Genomic DNA, 8,229 nt, shown 5'->3' with positions numbered 1-8,229 from the left:
TTAATGAAATTAATTGGTAATAACTGCTTGTCATTCTTTCTGAGTGGTGAGCCAGGGCCAGGTTAAGGTAATGCTCCTTTTGCTATTGTCACTTCTAAGTTTGCATATACAATTGAGGGAAACCAGGGTCTTCTATGAAATGACATGCAAAAATGAGTAAGGACCAGAAAGTCACAGTAAAAATACATAAACTATTTTTTAATTGCGTTTAACATTGCTACATCCTCTATTCAGTAAAATAAAATAAAAATCACTTGCAAATGCAAAGGCAAGCCATAGGATTCCTTTCAAAGGTCAGAGGATGGAGCAGTGTTGTATACTGTACTGGTTAAGAGTAGTGGCTCTGGGCCAGGCACGGTGGCTTATGCCTGTAATCCCAGCACTTTGGGAGGCCAAGGCAGGTGGATCACGAGGTCAGGAGTTCAAGACCAGCCTGGCCAAGATGGTGAAACCCCATCTCTACTAAAAATACAAAAATTAGTCAGGCGTGGTTGTGGACACCTGTAATCCCACTACTTGGAAGGCTGAGGCAGGAAAATCGCTCAAACCTAGGAGGCAGAGGGTTGCAGTGAGCCGAGAACACACCACTGCACTCCAGCCTGGGTGACAGAGCAAGACTCTGTCCCAAGAAAGAGAGTAGTGGCTCTGAAGTCAGACTGGCTGGTATCTTGGCTTCCCCAACTAATGAGGATAATAAGCTACAGACCTCATAGAATGGTTGTGAGGAGTAATTGGATTAGTAGGTGTGAAGTTCTTTTGACTGTGCCTAGCACATAGTAAGCACTCAATAGGTCTTGCAATTTTTTTTTTTTTTTTGAGACAGAGTCTTACTCTGTCAGCAGGCACTAGGCTGGAGTGCAGTGACGCGACCTCGGCTCACTGCAGCCTCCGTCTCCCAGGTTCAAGCAATTCTCCTGCCTCAGCCTCCCAAGTAGCTGGGACTACAGGTGCTCGCCACCATGCCCAGCTAATTTTTTTGTATTTTTAGTAGAGACAGGGCTTCACCATGTTGGCCAAGGTGGTCTAAATCTTGCTATTAAGATGCATCCTGTTGAGCCAAATATGATGAAGATCATTACTGCCACATGGTCTTACCCTCTTCATCCCAGTGAGCCATTTTGTCTTAGGTTAGATGAGTTTAACACAAATTCATTTTATTTATTGTTCAGATACTACAGGCGATTGCTCATGAAAACCCTTTGTGGGAGGTCTTTGAGAGTGGAGAAACCTGAGGCTCCGGGACTTGAAAATTGTTTGCCCAATATTGCAGAGCTCACGACTGGGGAGATCTGACTCTATCATCTTCCTCCTTGCTCCCTCCGTTTTCTCCCTTTCTTCTCCTTTCTCAGCGTCACCGAGGTGCACGCAATTTGCCTTTGCCCCTGCTGTTCCTGGGGTGTCCCCTGCTCCCCGATGCTCATCTAAACCCAAATGTGACCTGACTCCAAGTGCAATAGGAAAGGAGAGAGAGGAGCAACCAGCACAGGCTGAAATCATGAAGAAACAAAAGGAGGTGTATGCTGGACCTTGGAGGATGTGTGGGATGTAGGATTTAGCTAAACGCTAAGTGGAGAAATTGGGCCTGGACTTGAAGAGGGATGGGAAGAGTTGATGGATGCCAGCAGTGACCAAAAATAGGCCATTGATCTGTAGAAGGTGGGATGTTAACTTGGCTACAGAAGCCCAGGTCTTATTATGGAAAAACAAATGATGTGCCTGCCCTCAAGGAATTATCTAACGGGGGACTTAGAAACCAAAAAAAATTAATAATTTCTCTTTAATAATTCCTCATGCCCAGGCAAGATACCGGGCACAGCATAGTTTCCAAATTCACCAGACTGACTGGCTGCCATTGTTTTTAACTCAGTTGAGAGACTCCAAACCTTTCCATCTGCTGGCTCCTTCTTTGTACACTAAGGCCACATTTTCCATTTGCCTTCAAACAGTTTAACATTTTTGCTGCATTACTGAGGCCATTTTAATTTATCACTTTGTTTTAAAGCACTGCACCATCCAAAAATAGCACAAAATTACTCACTCTATTCAAGGGTAGATGGTACTGCAGCCTTATATGAGACATGTAATCTTTCACTGATTGGGCCAGTGTGAATACAGGCCTGGTTTTCTGAGTTCTAACAGTCACGGATGGAAGCTGCTTGTTTTTTGAAGCAACTTTTAGCTTTTTGCCACCAGAGCCACTGAAGAATGTCTGACCAGCCACAGAGAGAAGCTGTGCAGCTGGGTTCTGAATTCCTTCCTTGTCTAGAGATCCAGGCAGGCTGAAATATTTTAGAAAGAGTTGACTTACCAAACTTTCTTCTGGTTTTCCACAATGTCATTTTGTGTTCCTAGTTTTAAAATGTTTAGTTTTACATTGGATTTTTGTGTTTTGAGCCTATAAAGAACTGGAATTAAGATTTCACTGGAGCCTGGCAGGATGATTTCAAGGGAGAATTCCTTGAGAAATCGAAATCAGGACTGGTTTTTCCAAAAGTTTCGTTGGGATTATTTGTGATGGCTTATTTTTATAGTGAGTTCAGCTCCCCCTTCTCCTTGCCTTCTGCCTCCCTTTTGTATGCATAAGACAGCCTCATTTTTGTGCCTGTCTTAAAAATCACCGTAATGGAATATATATGAGGATTAGGCATAGAAATGTCAGGCCTTATTAAATTTCAGTAGTCAAACTTGCCGTTGTGTTTCCCATTACCTCTCCAGTCTTTGCAACTTTCCAGAGAGAAAGGAAGAATTCTCCATGTCCCATAGGAAATGTACCCTCCCCCAGTTTCAGCAGAACCTTGCCTGTTGTCAGTCATTACTGGAAGACTATAATGTTTTCCACTTTCACTGACTTTTTAAAAATTATATTACAGAAAAGACCTTTGGGTGATTCATGCAATCAAATTCTGTTAGGGAGGAGAAAGTCTAGCTGTCAGTGGTATTATTAAATGCCCGGTGTAAAACCACAGAATCTGGGCATTCATAGCTCCTCTCCCCAAGGAGCTCAGTGGGCTTTGGATGCATTACTTTCCTTTATTCATCCTCACAAGGGAACTCAAAAAGGAAGTGGGGGGGGGTCAGGCTTCTTTAAACAATCTTCCTAGCATCTGTAGCTGCTATAGTGTGTGTAGGACAGTAGTTCCTCCCCGACCCCCGTAATCCACAGTTTTGCTTTCTGTGATTTCAGTTACCTGCAGACAGCATTATACAGTATTTTGAGAGAGAAAGACCACATACACATACATTTTATTAGAGTGTATTGTTATGATGGTTCTATTTTATTTTTAGTTATTGCTGCCAATCTCTTTCTTTGCCTAATGTGTGAATTAAACTTTATCATAGGTATGTGTAGAAAAAAATCTATAGTCTGTATAAAGTTCTGTACTATCTGCAGTTTCAGGCACCCACTGGGGGTCTTAGAACATACCTCTGCAGATAACGGGGCTACTGTTTACAGATTGTTTTTCACTCTAGGTTCCTCCAACTAAGTAGAAATGTGGAGACTCGACAAGGTTTAGAAAAAACCTGAAATAGCTATTAAAGGTAGAGCCACCAGATGAGCGCAGCTGTCAGAGTTTGAAGGCATCCCTGCTTTTGGAGCTGGCAAAGACCTAAGGAATCCACTGTGAGGAGAGAAGGAGGGGGCAGGGACACATGCAGGTGATTTAGGAGCCTGGGGATGCACTTCGCCCTGAGGCAAGCTCTCCCACCCTCTGCCGCCAAGGAGAGTGCTGGCACATCTCTCTGGCAGTCGTCCACTTTAAAGAGCTAATCTGCTGGTTGTCGCTCACGCATCTTCCTGTAGGCTGCCAGGAAGAATCTGGGTCAGTGGGAGTTTTTAGCTGTAGAAGCAGCCAGACCAGGTCACAAACTATGGTGAGTACACATCTCACCTGGTGGTCAGAATGACCATGAGCACCCTTACGAGAAAAGGCTGTCATACCAAACTTGTTACTAAGCAAAATGTAAACCCAGCCCCTTTGACATCTGTAGTCCCTCTGGAAAATTGGTCACCATGCTCATGTGTGCATGCACACACACACACATACACACACACACACACACACACGCACACACACACCCCTATTGCCAAGCTCTTATTAGCCCCCAATTCACTTTGCTCACCTACTTTGCAGAAAAGATTTAATAAATCCTTTAAGGCTATGTCGCCTCTCCCAGGGGCATTTGCATTTATAAAAGAACCAATAAATAATACCATTATTTTATCTAAGAAATCGGCAAGCCAGGTGGAGCAGGCATTTAAGCCATAGTAGATCCCTCATCTAGACATAGATTACACCAGAGTGTATGGATAACTACTATACCTATTCAACATGCAGAGCAGAGGAACAGCATGGAGACTGGCACGGAGGAGAACTGAATTCTCAGAGGGCTGCCACCAACTCAGCAGTGAGGGGCTCAGACCCTTCACCTCTCTGGGTGTCCATGTGCTTCTCTGTAGAATGAAGGGTGGGAAGAAGAACCAGTCCCCACCACTCCTTCCACCACCTCCTCTCCTCATCTCTCTTCCTTTTCTCTCACTGTTGGGGCGGCTGTGTGGATATCAGAGTTCAGCTGTACAAGCCAGAGTGGGAAGTTTTGCCTGATTGCCAGTTTTCTTCAGAATTTCTCTACAGGTTGAGTTAGGGAGCAGCAAGCTGGTGGCAGCAGGGAACCATTGTGTGTTGTGCTTTCCATAACATGAGCTCCACCTCTTCCAAGCCACTCTTTTCTCCAGTACTGACGAGCTGATCTCCAACATACCTGCTGGTCTAGTTTCAGGATTAGCCCTGTGGTCTGACCCACTGGCTACTCCAGATGGATCTCTCTCCAACCCCTTCTGTGCATTGGGCCTTCTCTCTGGGCAGAAATACACCTGGGAAAGGACATAACTAAACCGGTTTTATCAGAGCAGCCTGCCTGAGAGAGATCAAGCAGGGCACAGGTAAAAATGTTAATAAAAATTAAAAATAGAACCTGCAGAACAGGTATTGCTCTTTTTCAGTCAGCGGAAGCCTGGTGCCAATATCAGAGTGATCCCTACCAATCTGATGAGTGTGGGGAAGGCCACAGAAGAAACCATGCTGGTGTGATGTGTGTTATTTTAATGTTTCTGAAATCCTGTTCTTAGTTTGCACACCTTGTCTGAGGCTCCGATGTTATCCAGATGATTCATCATCTAATGCTGTTGGCTTCAACATGGATTTAATGGTAATTAAACCAAGTGCATGCTATGTGAAGATTTATTCACTTGGAGGTCCTTCAGTGCAGGCCACCAGGTTTGCCCCTGGGCTCCTGCCGCAGCTGATCAGGTGCTAGGTGCTAAGGATATGCAGTGAGTTCCTTCCCTCTGCTCAGGGGCAGGTGTATGGATGGGTAATTTAATATGATGTCGGATACTGAGAGGGCCAAAGCAGCATGAAGGAAGGCTCTTGAACTTCCAGGTGGTGAGCTGGGGACCTCAGGGAGATAGAGTGAGATGCAATTTGCAGGATGAAAGGAGTTACCCAGGTGAGTGGGAGGAAGAGAATGGCATTCCCAGCAGAGGGAGCTCTCTTTTTGTATATTGTGGACAGGAAGGAAGTGGGAGATGGGAGGTGGGAAGAAGGTGGTCAGAAGGAAGAAAAGGGATTGCATTCTCTCCCTTTCCTATTCCCATCTGCACTCTTTTTCCTGCAGAAATAGAGAGAGAAGAAACATATCTAGGGTTGGTTTTTATCAGCTCAAAGGAGGTGGAATAAATTTGGAGTTCTGTTTCTAATAGCAACAAAACAAACACATCAGAAAACCCAACGTGCACACAACCTGAATATTCATAGGAAAATGCTTAAACAAATGTACATTCATATATATTATGGAATAATATGTAGTAATTAAAAAAAAGGTAGCTCTATATGTACAGACAGATCCCCAAGAAATATTAGCAAATAAAAAGCAACTAATAGGAAAACATATATAGTGTATCTGTTCCCATTTATGTAAAGAAATATGTGCATCTTACTTGCATTCGTGCATTTTTGTGTATTTATATACATACACATATATAAACACATAGGAAAAAGGTCTGGAAAGATTCTTCTGGGGAGGGAAGTGGGATTGGAGGATGGCAAAGGACTTTCACTTTCTGCTCAATTCACTTCTATATTGTTTATATTTTTACCTGAGCATATATTACTGAGGTAATTTTTTTTAGTAGGGGAGAAAGCAATTGGATGGATGTGAAGCTCTTCAAAGGAGACCTATAAAGTCATCTTTGTTTTGTTCTTTCTTCTCATGTTTCTGCATTCTGGGCATTCTCCTAAACTGGGGAGAAACCAAAATGCCCAGAAGTTCAATTCTGCAACTGTCATCATCCAAAATGCCAAATGAGGGAAGCAAAGTGTGCTGGATTCTATATGGTTCAGAAGGGGTGGTTAATTTGATTGACTCTCGGGAGCTCTTTTTCTAGCGCTAAGTAATGCTAGGGAGCCCATATGTGATCATCTCTGAGTAAATAAAGAAGTGAAATTGCAATTGAAATAAATAATGACTCAACTTTAATGCTCTTATAGAGAATATAAGCTAAATTACCATGTGAATTTAAATTGTGTCAGAGGCACATTACCCCAGTGGCAATATTTTCTAAAATGTCTTTTCATTTTTTTTTTTTTTTTTTTAGACGGTGTTTCACTTTTGTTGCCAGGCTGGAGTGCAATGACGAGATCTCGGCACACTGCAACTTCCACCTCCCAGGTTCAAGTGATTCTTCTGCCTCAGCCTCCCAAGTAGCTGGGATTACAAGCACCCACCACCATGCCTGGCTAACTTTTGTACTTTTAGTTGAGATTGTGTTTCACCATGTTGGCCAGGCTGGTCTTGAACTTTAGTATACTTTTGTATAATAATCATACTCTCGCCAAATCCCAAAAACAAGAGACTAAATGCAACCTTGTCAGAGCACAGAGATCATATTTTAATCATGAGTATCCCAACAGCTACCCCTCAATTGATGTTATTTTCCAAAAACCTTAAATCCCTCCTACTAAACTAAAACGCCATTTTGTATACTAAACACAGGTGATCCGCCTGCCTCGGCATCCCAAAGTGCTGGGATTCAGGCGTGAGCCACCGCACCCCACCTCAAATGTCTCTTCTTACCCAGCTCCACCTCTAAGCACACACACCTCTCACACATCCGTGATTTTGTTATCTAGTACAAAGCAAACCAAAAAGCAGAACATCTAGCACTAACAAATGTTTGGATGATACACTGTTAGAGAAGCTCCCACCAACACCAGATAGGCTTAGGGGATCATTTCACTCTTTAGGATCACCCCTACCGAAGCCTGCAAAAAATTTCTAAGTTTATCTGGTGATGGTGGGAGCTGAGTTCAACCCCACTAGACCACAGAGTCCCAGACTGTAGTCCCAGGTTCAACCTCTGGTTCATGTCAGACGTAGCAAGAGTTTGGGACCACCTTAACTTTTCAACTTGCCAGGAATAGAAACTTTGATGGCCTTTCCCACTGTTTATTTATGTGGGTCAGGTCACTTAACCTGGGTAGCCTCCCATTTCCTCACATCCACAGGGGTGTGCAGTTTCTAGACCAGAGAACGTGTTTAAACTGCATGTCACCCTTGAAAAAAATGCTCTGAAAGTAAAGAAGATCCTCTTTTTGAAGAGGCAGTCTCACACCAAAACAAAGCAATCCATATAAGACCCTTTACTTTTGCCTCAGGAATTTCCTCTCTCTCTGTCTCTCTCTCTCTTTTGAGATGGAGTCTTGCTCTGTCTCCCAGGCTAGAGTGCAATGGAGCGACCTTGGCTCACTGCAACCTCCACCACCTGGGTTCAAGCGATTCTCCTGCCTCAGCCTCCCAAATAGCTGGGATTACAGGCACTACCATGCCCAGCTAATTTTTGTATTTTTTTTTCTTTTTGTAGAAACAAGGTTTCGCCATGTTGCCCAGGCCAGTCTCAAACTCGTGAGCTCAAGCAATCCACTCACATCCCAAAGTTTTGGAATTACACTGTGACCAGCCACCTCAGAAATTCTCTAAATGGAGAATTAATGGTGGGAATGTTACCCCTGATAGCACAGAGGTCTCCACATCCAAATTTGTCCAAGGTTTATTGCTGGGGTCCCTGGACATAATCCAAAGGGTTTACAGCCTAGTTGGATGGGGGAGGAATCACTATTTTGAGTAACCCCTCCCTGAAATTTAGCAGTTTTATATTTTAAATATAATAAC

The 8,229-nt window shown here is 43.5% G+C and overlaps 1 long non-coding RNA gene across 1 annotated transcript; it reads left to right on the top strand.

Moving 5' to 3' along the window:
• The first annotated feature begins 4,858 nt into the window (after positions 1–4,858).
• Positions 4,859–6,516, top strand: LOC116537955. The gene is made up of 3 exons (XR_004263433.1): positions 4,859–4,942; positions 5,269–5,332; positions 6,191–6,516. It is a non-coding gene; the product is annotated as an uncharacterized LOC116537955 (long non-coding RNA).
• The last annotated feature ends 1,713 nt before the right edge of the window (positions 6,517–8,229 follow it).

This window comes from Sapajus apella, unplaced genomic scaffold (assembly GCF_009761245.1).
Source record: "Sapajus apella isolate SASKATOON/1434 unplaced genomic scaffold, GSC_monkey_1.0 scaffold4, whole genome shotgun sequence".
NCBI classification, from domain to species: Eukaryota; Metazoa; Chordata; class Mammalia; order Primates; family Cebidae; genus Sapajus; species Sapajus apella.
Note: the sequence above shows the minus strand (reverse complement) of the source record. Positions and strands in the feature narration are given on the sequence as shown.